This window comes from Pleurodeles waltl, chromosome 6, assembly GCF_031143425.1.
Source record: "Pleurodeles waltl isolate 20211129_DDA chromosome 6, aPleWal1.hap1.20221129, whole genome shotgun sequence".
Taxonomy (NCBI): domain Eukaryota; kingdom Metazoa; phylum Chordata; class Amphibia; order Caudata; family Salamandridae; genus Pleurodeles; species Pleurodeles waltl.
Window position 1 is genome coordinate 536146101 of NC_090445.1, and position 17876 is coordinate 536163976.

Below are 17876 nucleotides of genomic sequence, written 5' to 3' on the forward strand. Positions count from 1 at the left end.
ACACTTAGGCCATCATAACGTTTTGCCACATAAGCTAAGCCAAATCTGCATCTTTTTTTTCAACATCTTAGGGATTCTAAAAGTACCCAGAGCTTGTGGGTTCCCCTGGAGGAGACAAAGAAATTAGCCAAAATATAGATAAAAGTGCTGCAGAAAAAGCATGTGATTTTTTCCCTGAAAATGGCACCAACAGAGGGTATGTGGTGCTAAAATCACCATCTTCCCAGCTTTCAGGAACTGACAGACTTGAATCAGAAAACCACGTTTTTTAACACAGTTTTGGCATTTAACTGGGACATACCACATTTTTACTATTTGTGTGCTTTCAGCCTCCTTCCAGTTAGTGACAGAAATGGGTGTGAAACCAATGGTAGATCCCAGACAGCTAAACATTTCTGAAAGTAGACAAAATTCTGAATTCAACAAGCGGTCATTTGTATAGATCCTTTAAGGGTTTTCTAAAGAAAGTAACAGCTGAAATTAAAAACAATTGAAATTGAGTTTAACAAACAGCCAATTCTCTCCACGTTTTCTTCTGTAACTTTTTCCAGCTATAGCAGATTATTGAAAGCAATATACCATTACGTCTGCTGGACTCTTCTGGTTCCGGCGATATATAGGGCCTGTAGTTTCTGTAGAACCCTAGGTACTCCGGTCCAATAAATGAGCTGCACCTTACGATGGGTTTTCAATGTATACCGGGTACACAGCAAGTCATTTGGTGAAAAATAAAGTTGGGGTGGAGGAACATAACCATGCCCACGCTTGTTGGCAGCTCCCACCCCTCAATTGTTTTTTTAATTCCCTGGCATCTAGTATGCTTTCTGCCCCTCCGGGGAGTGGATCGGGGGTAATTGCCCCACCTGCCCACCGGTTGGCAGAACAACTTTGTCCCCATTTATTTGGAGTGCGGGTATAGCCATACCCCCACCCTCTTTTAAAAAAAAAAAATCTTCCCTGGTGCGTTGTGGGCTTTCTGCCCCCCCTTTGGGGGGTGAAGGGCCTAATAAAAATAGGCTGATCTGCCCCCAAGAGGGGCAGAAATGCAAACAGTAATGTTTCCCCTTTGGGTGCAACCCTTGCCTAAGAGGTCGCTCTCCTTATAAAATTATAAATACAAAAAAATCCTAGTGCCTAGTGGTTTCTGCCCCCATTGTGGGCATATTGGCCTAAAAATAATAGGCCAATATGCCCCACAAGAGGGGCAGAAATGGCCTAAAAAAATGCTCCCCTGGGAAGTAACCCTTGCCCAGTCAGTAAATTGAAAAAAACAAACTCCCTGGTGTCTGATGTGCATTCCTGCAGCACAATCTCTTTACAATTGTGCTGTAGGAATGTTCAGAGAGACATCTGAGGAAAGGAAAAGCCTTTCGTCAGTCATGCTCGAAGTCATGCTTCCAGCGCGATCGGGGTGACCTCTGATGAGGTCAGCGGGCAATTGTGTGCAGACGTCATCAGATGTCACTGGGGATCCAGGGAAAGTCGGGGTTACAGGAGAAGCGCTTCCCCTGCCATCACTGCCCATGGAAGGGGGGTCGGTGGCCCACAGGGGGAGTGCGAGCGCCCCCCCTCCGCACATAGGCCGGGTGCAGGATGTGCTGGTCTCGCTCTCGGCACACAAGCACAGTAGCAGAGGACGAGACCAGCTCATCCAGGGCACCCAAAGGGTTAAGGGGAGAGCCACAAGAAATTACTCTGATTAGGTAACTGAACAATTTGACCAGCGCTCCAATACCGCTGATCGAGTTCACGCTGTTGTGCCTGTTCATGTTGTGTGCGCCATGGCCGCCATGCGGCACAAAGAGGAGAGGCAAAGGAAACAGTTTGCCCTCCATTAAGTATATCGGCAATCATGCAATAATGCATGTAACAGGGGCAGTCTGCAAGGTGTGATAAAAACAGCCTCAAGACGGGACAAACGTAAAGAAATTACCAATAACATCAAGTGTTTTTTGAAAGGCAAGCCCACGAATGAGTAAAAGTTATGGGCTTGACATGGGTGTGGTTAAAAGCCAATAATACTTATAAGAGGTCAAAGTGTTAAGACTATGTCATCCCATTTCTAGGGGGCTCTGTAAGGGGACTGTCGGAAGCCTGGGAATCACCTTGAACACTTATTTAGAGTCCCTTGCTGACTGCCATTTGTTTCTCTTTTTTCAATGGTATGCTTTTGTAGTATTACATCTGCTCTTAGGACTGCAAATCCCATTATGCACAGCTTGGTAGTCAGGAAAGCCTGGATTCTGTTTTACCTTGTTTTCTATGGGAGAAATCCAGTTGCTCCTTTTCACCAGATCCTCTCCTCCAGGACTTGCGAGTGTCTGAAACTAAACACACCTGAGACCTCTCCTGTGCAGCCCAGTCATGTGACTCCACCTGGGGTTTTCTGCAGCTTGGAACTGCTAATAAGCAGCCATTTCCTCATGGTCCTTCGTCGTGCATTGGAGTTCGATTCCTTTGGGTTACAGACCCTTTATCGGGTGGTGTTCCAGTCTTGTCCCTGTTCCAGCTTGAACCTGTTTCCTGTTTCTCTGCCCTGCTCCTGATTGTTCCAGCCAGAGTCTGCTCCCTATCTTTTAGCCATGTACCTGTTTGTTTCTTCCAGAGCCGGCTCCCTGTTTCTCTGTCCTACTCCTGCCTTGTTTCAGCCTGAACCTGCTCTCTGTTTCCCAGTCCTGTTTACTGCTTCTTCCTACTCCCTGTATTCCAGCCCTGCCCTTCCTTGTTCCAGCCAGAGCCTGCTCTCTGTTTCCCATTCCTGTCTCTGTTTGTTGTAGGAGGCTGGCCTGGCTTATAGTGGGTACCTTGTGGTTCTTACACCCTGTGCCAGGTCCAGTTATCCCTTATTAGTAGAATAGAGGTGTTTCTAGAGGTGTTTCTAGGTGTTTAGGCTGATAGAAGGTAGCTATGGCAAAGCAGCTTAGGCTGAACTAGGAGACATGCAAAGCTCCTACTATACCACTTCTATCATATAGCACAATATCATAAGAAAACACAATACTCAGAGTTACTAAAAATAAAGGTACTTTATTTTAGTGACAATATGCCAAAAGTATCTCAGAGGATACCCTCAATTAGGAGGTAAGTAATATACACAAATTTTATGTACACAAACCCAAAACAGGTAAGTAACAGTAAGAAAAGTAGTGCAACCAATGTAGAATCACAATAGGATGCAATAGGTAGACATAGGTTTAGGGGCAACACAAACCATATACTCCAAAAGTGGAATGCAAATCACAAATGGACCCCAGACCTATGGGAAGCTGTAGAGGGTCGCTGGGACTGTAGGAAAACAGTAAGGGTGTCCAAGATACCCCACCCCAAGACCCTGAAAAGTAGGAGTAAAGTTACCCTACTAACCCAGAAGGACAGAATAGTCGTGATAGGGGATTCTGCAAGAACCACAAGCACCAGCAAAACACTGAAGGTGGATTCCTGGACCTGAGGACCTGTAAAGGAAGGGGACTAAGTCCAAGAGTCACGAAAGTGTCCAGGGGGGGCAGGAGCCCAGAAAACCCCGGATGAAGGTGCAAAAGGGCTGCCTCTGAGTGGAAGAAGCCGAAGATTCTGCAACAACGAAAAGGGCTAGGAACTTCTCCTCTGGATGGAAGATGTCCCACGGCGTATTGGAGGTTGCAGAAGTGTTTCCAGGCAGAAATACTTCAAACAAGCCTTGCTAGCTGCAAGAGTTGCGGTTGAGGATTTTGGGTGCTGCTGGGGACCAGGAAGGACCAGGATGTCGCTACTTGGAGGAGGAGACAGGGGGGGCAGTCAGCAACTCAAAGAGCCCCTGCAGAAGCAGGCAGCTCCTGCAAAAGTACCGGAACAGGCACTTAGAAGATCTGTGAACTCAGAGTCACAAAAGGAGGGTCCCACAACGTCGGATTTCAACTCAGCGAGTTGGGCAATGCAGGACGGAGTGCTGGGGACCCAGGCTAGGCTGTGCACAAAGGAATAGCCCAGAGGGGAGACCCTAAATAGCCAGAAAAGGAGGTTTGGCTACTAAGAAAGGAGGCTTGGCTACTGAAAGAGGTAAGCACCTATCAGGAGGGGTCTCTGACATCACCTGCTGGCACTGGCCACTCAGAGCAGTCCATTGTGGCCCAACACCTCTGAATCCAAGATGGCAGAGGTCTGGGACACACTGGAGGAGCTCTGGGCACCTCCCCTAAGAGGTACTGGTCAGGGGAGTAGTCACTCCCCTTTCCTTTGTCCAGTTTTGCGCCAGAGCAGGGCTGGGGGATCCCTGAACCGGTGTAGACTGGCTTATGCAGAGATGGGCACCATTTGTGCCCATCAAAGCATTTCCAGAGGCTGGGGGAGGCTACTCCTCCCCAGCCCTTCACACCTATTTCCAAAGGGAGAGGGTGTAACACCCTCTCTCAGAGGAAATCCTTTGTTCTGCCTTCCTGGGACCAGGCTGCCCAGGACCCAGGGGGGCAGAAACCTGTCTGAGGGGTTGGCAGCAGCAGCTGCTGCAGGGGAGACCCCGGAAAGGCAGTTTGGCAGTACCCGGGCTCTGTGCTAGAGACCCGGGGATGCATGGAATTGTCCCCCCAATACCAGAATGGTATTGGGGGGACAATTCCATGATCCTAGACATGTTACAAGGCCATGTTTGGAGTTACCATTGTGATGCTACACATAGGTAGTGACCTATGTGTAGTGCACTCGTGTAATGGTGTCCCCGCACTCACAAAGTCCTGGGAATTTGCCCTGAACAATCTTGGGGCACCTTGGCTAGTGCCAGGGTGCCCACACACTAAGTAACTTGGCACCTAACCTTCACCAAGTGAGGGTTAGACATATAGGTGACTTATAAGTTACTTATGTGCAGTGAAAAATGTCTGTGACATAACGTGGACGTTATTTCACTCAGGTTGCAGTGGCACTCCTGTGTAAGAATTGTCTAAGCTCCCTATGGGTGGCAAAATAAATGCTGCAGCCCATAGGGGTCTCCTGGAACCCCAATACCCTGGGTACCTAGGTACCATATACAAGGGAATTATAAGGGTGTTCCAGTGTGCCAATGAGAATTGGTAAAATTAGTCACTAGGCTGCAGTGACAATTTTAAAGCAAAGAGAGAGCATAAACACTGAGGTTCTGGTTAGCAGAGCCTCACTGATACAGTTAGGCAACACACAGGGAACACATACAGGCCACAAACTTATGAGTACTGGGGTCCTGGCTAGCAGGATGCCAGTGACACATATCAAACACACTGACAACATAGGGTTTTCACTATGAGCCCTGGGCCCTGGCTAGCAGGATCCAAGTGAGACAGTAAAAACACCCTGACATATACTCACAAACAGGCTAAAAGTGGGGGTAACACGGCTAAAAAGAGGCTACCTTCCTACATTTGTTCCAGCCAGAAGTTTGCACCCTGTTTTCCAGTCCTAGTCCTGCCTTTGCTTCAGCCTGATCCTGTTCCCAGTTCCTGCCTCTTAGTTTGTTCCTTCTGTTTCTGTTTCCTCTCGGCATTTGTGTCTGGTAAGTGTTCTAACAGTCTTCACCAGTATATAAGTGTCATCCCTTGGTACTGGTGTTGGCTCCTGGTTTCCATAAGGAAATTCCAGCCTCCATCCTTGTCTAGTGTTGTGTGTAGTCTTTCATGCCTAACAGTGACAGTGTGCTATTGCTGTTTTTCCTGGAATTGCCACTGTGTTTCCAGCTGGACCCACAAGAGCTTGTGTTGTGTATGTAAGTAATATCCTTGTTTGTGCTCTAGGGTCCAGAGACAGAATCACTTCTGCTGCCTCCTTTCTATGAGGCTGGCAGGGTGACTATATGTAAGAGCAAACTGCACAGAGGCATTGACATTCCCTGTCACTGTGGGAGGTTCTGAGCCCTACTCTGTGTACGACCCCAGAGTGTTTGTCCATTAGTAATCTGTTTCTTGTTTGTTCACACAAGGGTTGCTCTGCTTTTACTTTCCTGTTTCTTGTGCCTGTCCATAGCTATCCTTCCTGTGTATGCCTTTAGCTGCTCCTCTGCCCCAGTACACTACCTCTTTGGGATATTATGTGACATCAAGGGGTGCCCCAACCAGAGTCCTGATGAGACCCGCCCGAAACCGTGGCACAAAGTGCTTGCGCACTCGACCTAAAAAGTAGGCCACACATAGGATTTGAAAGACCACAGCTGTGTTCAATTACCTGCAATACTTCATCCAAGAAAAAATAAAATAAAGATTTGGTAGTTACATATGACTCTTTAGGGACAATACTTACCAAATGTACATCCAATACCACTAATAGTGTATACATCAGATACAAAATGAGGGAGATCAGACCTGTGAAACCAGTCCCTTATCGTCCCACCCTGTCTAAAAAAAACACCCTGTGAGCAGCAGGCGGAAGAGTCTTATAGTGAAGGCCTGATGGTCATTCCCATTCACAACCGTGGGCAAAATTGAAATTCCATCACAACTGGTAAAGGAGTAACAAAAATTCAGAAAAGAGCCTTATATCACTTAAAAGGAACGTTCCACTCAACACAGATTTTGAGCACTGTATTGTCTGCAATATAAAAACCCAAATACATCCAATCATATTAATTTTGCCAAAGTAACCTGTCACTTCTTTTCCATGTCTAACAACTGAAACTTAATACTTGACAACTACCAACATTATTGGTCCTTGCTATTCTCTGACACACTTTACGTAGAAACGTGCAGTGGTAAAGCCAATGGATCTAGCATTAGACAGTAGCTTTTAGACTTTGTCAAGTGTTGTTTTGATGTGTTATGGTGTTTTGCCAAAATTGCCTGTTCTGGAATCACATGGGTCCTCATCAATCTTAAAAAACACATTGGCTGAAAGCATAAATATGTTTTGGTCTACAAAGAATAGATTCCCAGAGTAGACCCTGGAATTGGAGGGAACCGCTTTGTGTGTTGATGCGCTCCTTGTGAAATGGCAAATGCCAGAACTCACAGTAAAGTCAGCCAATGGCTAAAGAGGGCTGACCTATTGCCCAATACTACATGCTCTAATGGGTGGAAGATGTAAATGTCAATGTGAATGACACAACAGACCAATAAAGGAAGAGGGCTGACTGAAAGCCTCTCTAGAAGTATATCACACATATTATTTTAATAGAATCTAAAGGTCTTGGATAACGTCATACTTAAAAAGACACAGGATTTGCTGTCACTTCTTCAGGTAATATTAACTAGGTCAGGTTTAAAACCTTGACCCCAGAGCGCCAATCCACCATAATACTAAAGTTCTGCCTTCTAAAGCCTTTCCTCCCACACAAAATGCGAAAGTCAGAGAAAGCGTGCAAATGCAGAAGGGGACATTTAAATCGTCAACATTTCCAGATAGGCACATGTAGTGCTGTTCACCTGAAAGTTGCGTTTGAAACTATTGTGTGCATTCAAAGAGTCACATATAAGGTTTTTGTTTCCGTTTGTGCACTGTGTTTGTGCAAATGAGAAGAAAGAATGCAAATTGTTTAAGGCCTAATCGCAGATCAGTTGCATGTGTGTATTTTATCTGGACACACACAGATTTCTTGTGCTTGTGCGAATAGAGGGCCATTAGTGGGTGTGGCAACACTCATTAAATGACAACCAGACCTTTCTCTGACCGAATGACAGTCATGGCAGTGCAGGCACGTTTTCAGATGTAGCTTGCAACACAATGCCAATCAGCATGCAAAGCCCCACAATCCTCAATTTAACAATAAAGTATATTCCATTCAAACGACAGCTCTCTGGCTTATTTTGATCCATCTGCAGAGTGTTAAATTTATTTGCTCATTAACCGCTGCTTGATAATCCTGAGAGAACAAATATACTCTTTTACAGCACATAACGCAATTAAGTATACCTTCATGAATTCAAAGTGGTAAAATTGCCTCAGGTGCTGTTGGCTTTGCTATACTGACTGTTTATGCAACCAGATCCTGCAGGTTCATATTGGCCTTGTGGAAAGATTTCTAGTATGGCCGCCTCCGGCTCCGACTCGTGAGAGGGAGAGCGCACTGCTTGGGAGCTGGTGGGGGTTTGGTGATGGGGAACCAGTGTCTGCAGTGATACAGCTGTGAATCCGATTCACTATGAAAAATGTAGGTGTAAAACGTCACAAGTAAGTGGGTGCCTGGGCTAAAGTGGTTCACAAACACTGCCTACTCTTCCATCTTCCTTGTTCTCATCAAGCCCACATTGAGGCAAGCATGCCTACTTAAGCAGACACCCAATCTACTGTTCAAACAACTCCATCCTCTGCACAATGCCAGACAGGAAGGACCGCTTCCGCAGCTGACATTCTATATTGTCTGTCGAACTAGATGCCACATGAAGGTTCTCACGATTAGTGCAGCTAGTTGTTATATTTTTCTCTTTCTCTTCCTTTTTTTCCATTTGAATGAACTTCAGCATGACATTTATTGAGTTAGGTAAAACACAAAAGGCCTTCTAATGTTCCTGTGGGCCCTTTGGCTTTTGTTACACAACACCAAACTTTACCTGACCCTCTGAAGCAAAGAAGAGGAAGTGTTTGGTATGTGCCTGCAGACACTGAAATGGCCAGTCACAGTTAGGTAAGATGAAGACTTTGGCTGCAGAGGCAACAAGATCACGGGCAGACCCAAGAGGATAACACTGATCTCTTAGCTCGTTGCAGATATTTGACAGAGCAGCCCGGGAGAGACCTCGTTGGCTGGTACTCATGTCATAAAGGTGAATAAGAGATCAGTAGAGGAGCCGAAAGGACCAATTGGCCCCTCCTCAGTAGGTAGGGTTGCCCCTTAAGGAACACAGAAGGGGTATGCTTTATCACTTTATGCACCAAAGAGGGGCGGGCCTCAGATTCAATGGTTGCCTGGTAACAGCACACACAGACACTCCAACATACCTTTTAATCCATCCACATTTGGTGGGATTCGACGCATTTTACTTTTATTTGCCTACCTGACGAACAAAATGCATCCATAGACGTTAGAGGATTCACCCACGTTTCAGATCTCTATTACTGTCCAAAATGTTTTATATTTAGATTGATTTTAAATGGATCACTCTCTTAAACACCTGACTTCACCACATTTTGAGGCAAGGGTTTGACAGGTATGCTACTAGGGCCTGTATGGACTGTACGGCAAACATATGTGGGCGATCCTAGCTGGTTACAGTAGTGCTCTCAGAGTACTAGTGTGAGTTTGCTCACATTAACACAACAGAAAAGAAAACCTAGATAAAGAACAGGGGTTTTCTTTAAGGTTACAAGAGTAAGCAAGCATATCATCCTCATTGAGGCTCCTGAAATCTAGTACTTGTTAGATAAGGAAGTGGCCAGGGCCTTGGCATTTGAAAGATGCTAAAAGAAGTAATCCAGGAGGAAGAGAAGAGCACAGAGCAAAATGACATATCTCCAACTTTTTCCTCATCAGTAACAGTTTGAGGGAAGAGTCCAGGTCCTGGTTAATTTATATAGCATGAGTTACAGCTGGGCATATGTCTTCCAAATTTGCTGAAGGACATACCACTCTTTCTTTACTATTAGCTGGCCAAGATGCTAGTGGCCAGGCAAAACAGAGTTAGGTATCCAATTTGAGGGAGCTAGCAGCGAAACAATCAGCTCTGTTGGAGCCCACTGGCAGTTAGTTGTAATCAGGGAAGTATAATCTCTTTGAAGTTTCCCATCAATCACCCATTCCCTTCCCCTGTCAGACCTGAGAGGCCTCATCTCAAAGTAGGCTGAGTCCTCAGTCTTCTCAATGCAAGTGGCGCACATCAAGGTAGTGAAGCATGTGAAAGATGACCTGGTGTTCTATCATTCTAAGAAGTGTTTGCCCTGATCTGTGGGCGATGGGCAAAGTCAGTAGGTGCCCACGGTGGAATGTTGTCCTTCTACCCCTGTGCTGCAGGTTGCAGGAAGCCAAGGGGCAAATGGAGATAAAAGACGTTTTATCTATAGATTGTATGTAGTTATGTTTTATAATTTCCCTCTGGTTCTGCTGGTACATGAGTGGCTGGTAAGGGTCAGGGTGTAGGGGATGCTGTGATCATGTTTGCACCATTTCCGCATGCTTACGGTGATTTACTCTTCTCTGAATTTTGATGATTGTTTTCAGTATGACAGTCCAACCAGCACCGCTCCCGTGTCCCGTGTCGTGTTAAAGAATAACCACTTGCTGGGATAGTCTGTCAGAGGAATAGCTCCTTGTGTTCTTTTTCCTGCCATTGTGAGTCTTTCACGGGACAAAAGTCACACAGGGATTTGGGGTTTTCGTTTGTGAAGAAGTTCACATCCTGTAATTTCTTAAGAATCCGTCTATCCGTTCTGTGCTATTGATGTGAAATGAACAGCACTCAAGTTTTCCAGGAATCCCATTAGGCATTCGAACCTTAAGCCCTCTTCCTGTAATTTTTTTCAGGATTAGTCTTGCATTGTTCAAGTGCATTGGGCAACATGCAAGTGTTTCAGGAATACCTTTGTACTTCTGAACCTTACGCTCTCTGGTTTTTATGTTGTTTTTCGGTTGCTTCCGCTTATTTATGGTCTTTGGTTCTCAGTTGAAATTTCTCTCTGTGATGCAGACATTGTGGAGTCATTCCTTTGAGAAGTTATCTAGGAGAGAGATGAACTTTCCAAACAAAATATTTTCTCCTGATGGCAATTGAGTTCATTAGAAGGTGTGGAGCATAGAAGTATTTATTCTGTGGGTTTACATTATCAAGGGATTTCTCAGATAGGCAGTTGTAGCTGAGTTAATCCGCTAATCCTAGGATGAGAGATTGCCATTCTTTGGTATCAACATGGTGGCTATGATGTATTTCTCTGGGTTGGAGAACTGAGAGAAACATGCAAACTGTCACAGGTTTGGGTGCGGAACGGAAAAATCTTAAATTGTGTATGTTTGCTTGTCAATTTTGAGTAGACGGGTCACACTGACAAGTTCAGCAGGGTATTCACCTGCAGAAATGTGTCAATACTGGCTGACATACAAGACATTTAATCAGAGGCAAACCAGTACCGCTGGTGGAAAAGTTGCAGGAAACCAAGAGGGCAAACTCCATCTCCACTTATAGATTACATGTCATGGGTCTGGAAGAACTGGTCACCGATTAGACAAAGTGAAGAGATATTGGTAACGGAGCTGCCCAAAATCACAAAGGGAGTCAGAGGAGAAAGAGGATCAGATGGGGAAACCTTGCATAAGGCAACAAAGAAAGCCAATGTTCAGAAAGAACAGGCGCTCAAGAGGCAACTCAGCTTTCAAAATAACTAACACCCAGGGTGTGCAAAAACATTCAGATGAACATTACAGTAGAGGGGGTGTGGGATAAATCACCAGGAGCTTCACATGGTAAGACTGAAGCTCGGTAAGTTCCTGACATACAACTGCAGCGTCACTGACAGAAAAATATACAGGACATTATGCAAAGGCAGAGCTTGTAGATCTGATAACTTGGTGATGTAAAATACAACATAAAGACAATACACACAGCAGATGAGGAACACCACTTAGGTACCTAAATTGGCAGCTATTCTAACTAATCGTGAGAATCACCCAGGAATAAGCAAGGTAACAACAAGGATGGAGAACTAAACTCAGCTATGATAGACAAGGAGCTGAAGAGAAATAGATTTTAACATGATAGAAGGGAACACATAGGTAATAGCAGGCAAAAAGAAAGCATCTTTACTTCAGTGTAGTGGCAACAAAGGCACCAGGAAAAACTACGGCTATGGCTAGAAAAATGTAGAAAGATAGGAAGGGAAAACCTGAATTACTTAATAAATAGATCTTATTGCTACAATCACAGCGTACATCCACCTGGCCAAGGACGTTACTCTTGCGGCTTGCCTTGGTTGGGTGAAAAGTGAAGAGTTGCAACGGATTTGCTGTCTAGGGAGGATCAGCTCAACCTACTTATGCTAGCAACAGGGAGGGATGGGCTTACAAGAAGTGACTGTTGACTACACGATTTCCTTCTGAATGTATGTGAATGGCGAATAGCATAAATCACATGGAAATGTGTGTTAATTACAACGCTTTATCGCCACTGGCACGGGTGCAATCTCCAAGCAAGGAACTTGCAATGATCAAGAGCTTTCAGAAAGAGGGTGCATTGTTCTCTTCTCTTGCAGAAATACAGTCAATAGTCGAGGAACTGTCCTCTCGAACAAAATATATTCTGAAAAAGTTACTTCTTTCTATTTGCCTCCTTCAAGCCAACTCTTACCCTGGTGGGAGCAGCGGTATTTTGCAGCCGGGGCAAACATACATCTTCCTACACTATGAATCGACAAAGGTATCTGTGGCTGCTGCTGCTTTTTATGTGAACCTCATTTCCATTGTCACCTCTTGGACACTTTGGCATTGTCACCTCTTTTGTTGCCCACTTTCTTGCGGTGTCTTATAGTGTGAAGGTGTGAACTTCATACACATGAACTGTAGCTTGCACCTGTGCAAAAGCAAGTTTTGTAGGTGCAAGCCTTTCTTGGTTTATAAAGGATTCACGTGTCCTTTTCTTGCACAAATCGGGCAATGTGACTTTGAACTCTCTCTGCCACCTACCTTACGATAATAACGGCATACCCTTCAATCCGAATGCTCTGCAATGTTAAACTCATCACGTAGCAATGCCCTAGTGGTGAGGAAATAGACACAGCCTAAAGTACAACAGCTGGTGCTTAGAGAGATATTTCGAAGGGCGATTCTTGCACTCGGCTGATCTTTGATTCAGTCTTGTTTCTTTGTTAAATAAAGTAATACTTTCATTCATTTAAACCGTCACAGGTTCCAAATAGGTAAGGTTAGTACTGTTTACATGAAGTCGTTTTTGAAGCTATTGTGTATATATAAACATTCACAAATACGTTTGTTTGTACCAGCTTGTGCAAATTGTTCAAGCCCCATTCGCAGAGCACTTGTACGCACGTGTTTTAAGCTGGATGCACACAGATTTCCTCTGTTTGTGACTAGAAAGTAAGTTGTGGGTGCAGCAAACACTCTCTTGTTTGTGCACCCTTTATTCACAAATGGGCTACCTATAGATGACCACATGAAACGGACGGCACAAAGCAGACACTGATGACACATAACCACTGTCCACACTGAACCACAGGCTTGAGCCCTCCCAAAAATTCATATTAAGAGCTCAGGGTTCAGTCCAAAACGTTTCCCTTTTTAGGGTCGAGTGCACAAACTCTGTTGTAATCTCTCTTTGGGCTTTTGACCACGTTAAAGTCACGCCTGTCACTTTCATCGGTTTGTGGGCTTGCCTTTTAAAATCCGCTTGATTTGATTAGTGAAAGGTATAAATACATCATACCTTTTCCAGTGTTTAGTCCTCCCTGAGCGCACCGGCCAACGACTGAAAACATATGAGACTCCATGTTTTCAACATGGTTTCCAGACTACCTTAGGTTTTTATTTTCCATGCAGTGTGATCGCGCTGGGTGCTACATAGCGCGATCTCGCTTGTTTTTTTCCTTTTCAGTTTCAGCGCGATTGCTCTGCGTTTTACATAGCGTGGCCACGTTAGTTTTTTTTCTTTTCATTTGTGTGGCAAGAAAAGTCCAGTTGGGAGTTTACAACGTTAATAGCTCTAACTCGAGCGAATGGGAGACCCTTTGCATTGCAAATGCTTGTTACTAGAAAGACACCATGCGAGAGAGTTAGCAGCATGTCTCAAGGGGCGGGAAGGTGTGAAAGAGAAGGTACTTCAGTTACAAGCCATGGCTCATTTGTAGGAACTTGCATCAAAACACTCACTACCGAATATCTAAAATACTTGTTGAAGAAGTGCCCTTTTTAATGGCACAAAGCAGACTTGCCTTCCTTTTGTTTTAAAATGTTATAATTTTGAGACACTTCAAGATCAGATGCATCTTACTATTTAGAAAATATGCATCTGATTTGCAAAAGGTAAATAAAGGTTTATGTTCCAATTTCCTTTTGTGCTAATATTTAGTTTATGTTGTTTTCTAGGAAGGTCTCTTCAGGGCACTAATAAAACAGAGAACAAGATGTCAAACCTCTGAGAGCTCTGCTTGTAGCTTATATAGACATTGCAAATAATGTTACAAAATATACATCGCAAATGTTTCTCCCCCCGAGTACAAAGGTGCGATTGTGCCAGTAAAGGTGAACTAACATCGCTGCACACTGTCTGGGCTTATTATTCCCGCATCTACTTTAGGACTTGTGCTCCCTGATTTTTGGGGTTCAGGGAAGGACAGCTTTGGTGTTCAAGGCTGGTTGTTGGTTAATGCCAAACAAAATAAATAAACAAGTGGCTAATTCATGGTTCTGGAGCCTGCGAATGCTTGTTCAGTGCTGGGTCTTCTTTGCACACAGGTGGTAATGCAAGAAGGTCCTCATATGGCCTGAGCCCCAAGAACAATTTGGTGAACCTACCTCCCGTGTACACTGCAGAACATTCTATGCTCGTCTTTGTGCGCTGCATTAGTGTAGCTACAGGATTTCCAATCACAGCTCTATTTTTATAGGTGGAAAATAAAGTAATGCATTACTCACACTTTCCGCTCCTTCCTCAACTTCCGGGTCCCTTTTGCGAGTAACTGGTTTTACTGGTTCTGCAGCCTGCTCTCATCCTACGATGTTCTTCCAAGTAATCTTCCCAGTACAGAAACTCTTCAGAACATGCACATTTCAACATCTGCCTTGACGCAGGCGCTCTTGCATTCAAAAATATTGGTTTAGTTATATAGCATTCGTTTTCAGATTTTAACCGTGTCTTTTTAATTATGAAATTTGACATTAGTTTTAATTTGGGAGTAAGGTAGGTGGCGATATAAGTATATTGGCAATTACTTACCTTGTCTTCGGGTTCACCCAGAAGAAAGTTAATTGAGCTTACGGGTTTAATTAGGTTTACCTCTTTAAGTGTTCATAATTGTTATCCTGACTTTATAGGGTGATTGCACATATTTACTCTATTTGATTATGGGTTGTTGCTTTTTAAAATAATGATTCAATTTGAAAATCTCTACAGTGTCAATAATATTGATTTAAAAAAAAATCATATTAATGGCACTGAGCATGGTGGTTCATAACTAAATATGTTTTGTATATTTTGTATACATTGTTAAGATAAAACACAATTAAAGTCATGCTAAAGTTAGGATTGAGATCTAAAGATGTTTGAAACTCTTAAGGTATGGTTAGGTACACAAAATAACACCCCAGTGCACTGCTCAGCACCTTTCACTGACATCACAAATAGCGACATGACTGGCATGGATGAAAGCACTGATGCAGCAAACATTGTTTTCATTACACAGAGATGAAAGGCTGCTGTAGGTATATTTATATGTAACGTACATCGTGACAAACGCTAAAAGCGGCTGCAGAGCCTACAGTAGGATGTAAATGTACTTGCATTAAATACATGAACGTGAACGGCTCCCAGACTCACTTTGAGGCGGTACGTCACCATACACATATATTGCAGCTGCATGGATGCATCAGCGCTGGCAGCATATAGGTGTAATCATAGGTGATGTACAGAGTGAAGAAAAGCTATGCCATTTGCATTCACTTTTGACAGATATCTCAACAGACATGAAATGCAGTTGTGAAACTGCAACTCCGCTGTCAACATTCATATGTCTATGGAAATTATACTGATTATTAAGGCTGCTGCATTCACACTCACAACAAAAAGCTACTCAAAATCACATTGAATACAGTTGCGATGTTGTGTTTTGGCTGTACGCCCTGGCTAGACAACAGGCATGAACAAGGCTTTATTTTCCTTTTATTAGCAAAATATTTGAAAAAGTGAAAATGTTTACAGCTTAAGTGATATGATAGTTTATGGTGCTGCTAAAGTTATATTTCATGTCAGTGATAACATTGGTTATATTATTTGTGATATCACTTGTCTTGTTGTGTGATATCAGATGCATTGATATTGACTGTGCATTTTGACTTTATCATTGTTTATTTTTTGTTTTGGATCATAAACGCAGTGTCCTTTCAAATAAAAAGCAATGCCCGTTAATAAAAGCTTTTTCAATTTAATTATTAGGGGTTTTGGAGTAATATTGTACAGCAGTATATGTAATTTGTCTGTTCCCCTGCTATCAGTACACAATGTGCAAACCACTTTACAGTGGCCTGAGATGTCTATGACTGGGCATGATTTTTACCCACAACCAGAGGCACCCTCTACCCAACACCCCAAAGACTTTAGTCTTGGGCTTTGCCTATTTGGCTGGTTGTGGGCTTTGACCATGCAATGAACTCAATTCTCCTGCCCGCCATGGTATAGATGAAGGTCATGCCCATGTGCTAACTTATCATGTGCCCAGGATGTCTGATCATGACCTTTTGTTGTGCCCAGCAGGACCGGGCCATAAGATATTGCCCACAGCCACACTCCGCTCTCACCCGACAAAGAATTCTCCAAGATAATGCCCTGATTGTGCCCAACGGGCTCTGGGTGCATGGCATAGCCATCAGACACTTCTCTTCTCCCTACAGCAGTGAAGACACAGCCTTCGGGTAGAAGGTCCATAACCCTAGAGCCTGAAAAGCGAAGCTTTGCACTCAGTTCCACTGACCTGGCAATAACAATTCTTTAATTAGGGTGAGACTACTAGTCAGAAGGAAAACACTTCTTTTCTGTATCTCCGTCCCTATTTGACAAATCAACATGCAAGTCAGCAAAAAATAATACTAGTTTAATAATGAAAAGCTTTGTGTAGATTGCACGGGGGTCCAAAATGATTTAAATAATAACATTTTAATTTGGACTCGAATCTGCTTGGCTGAGAATTTTTTGTTCCATATATCATTAACGGATTTTTAACTGAGTCTTCCAGTTCAGAAGCCACATGCCCTTTCTTCTTGAAAAAGATCTTATATAAGGCACCAGGCTTGCAAACCTCCTCCTAGTTCATAAACCAATAGACACATTTTTAATCAAAGTTTACACGTGCAGTACCAAGAAACCTATCTTACTCTTGAAGGGGAGGAACGAATCCACAGCAGTATAGGGGCAGACGGCACAGGTGAAAGCCAAGTCCTGCAGGTTTCGCGCTAGGGGAAGTGGGCAAACGGCACGGGTTTTGCAACTCCTGGTATCAAAAGGGACTGCTGAGTATAGTCAAAGGCTGTGCCCTGCAGGCTGTGGTGGCAGAGGCAAATCACCGAAAAACCATTTGTTGGCAGACGTTAGCAATATATACTAAAATCAGCAACTAAGACATGTTATGAAAAAGCACAAGAGCATAACCTTAAAAATCATCACTTTTTAACCCTTTCCCCTCACCTTCCCCTAACTAGAGGTAGTGTAGGGGTGCAGCAAGCTCAAAAGTCAACAATCACCCATGAGCATTTTAATATATTGCCCAACCCAGTGCCTGTGTTACACAAAAAGAAATGACTTTTGTAAACTTGAAAAATGAAATACTACACACTACAATATGTCAGACCTGGCTAATAAAAAAAAAATCATTACATGAAGAAGGGGCAGGGCCTTTGAAAAAGAAGAGGCCTTTTTCCCCAATCTCTCTGGCCCCGCCACCTCTCCCCACACCCATACCAAACTGCATCCTTAAAAAAAAAAACTTGCTGAGTTTATAAGGCTCAACCTGTGAAGGAGAAACCATGCAGAGTTTCATAGAAAGTATTGATGAAAGTGTTTATTAAATGATGTCTAGGGAACGCTGACATTAATATTTAATACTAAGTTGTGGGCTTACTGGCAGTTATTGGAACCAGACTCTGGGTGTCATTACGAGTTTGGCGGTGTTTAGGAAACACTGCCGCGGTGGCGGCCGCCAAAAGACTGCCATGTTGGCGGTCATCCGAACTCCGTATTAAGAGTTACATTGTGAAGTCTGCCAAAAAACAGCCAAATACTTGAAACCTCCGGGACACTGGA